The sequence below is a fragment of the Penaeus monodon genome, chromosome 20 (genome assembly GCF_015228065.2).
Source record: "Penaeus monodon isolate SGIC_2016 chromosome 20, NSTDA_Pmon_1, whole genome shotgun sequence".
NCBI lineage: Eukaryota > Metazoa > Arthropoda > Malacostraca > Decapoda > Penaeidae > Penaeus > Penaeus monodon.
The window spans coordinates 27,115,582-27,115,926 of NC_051405.1; positions in this window are offsets into that span (position 1 = coordinate 27,115,582).

Here is a 345-nt window from a genome sequence, read left to right on the forward strand (position 1 = left end):
GCAAATAAAATTAATCTAAGCTTGAGCAAATCCCATGTAGTGACGAGTGATGCTAGTAATTAGAATTAACTATTGGCCTTGTTCCCCGTCCCAGCTTGCCTTGTTAGTTCCGATGGCCGAGAGGGATTCAACCATCCATACTTGTAATTAAAATTCCTCGCCACGACAAGCCCCGCGAACAGGCTTCCTTTTGGTTCCTGTGTGCAAGAGCTTGGTGGCCTCTGCGCTCGCTGGGGGTGCAAGGGCGTGCTGGAACGGGGTTGCTCTGCGCTTAAATGATTTAAAGGAAAACGGAAGAATATACGGTACTTAGACTGGGGTTACATGTACTCTGAAAGTAACACA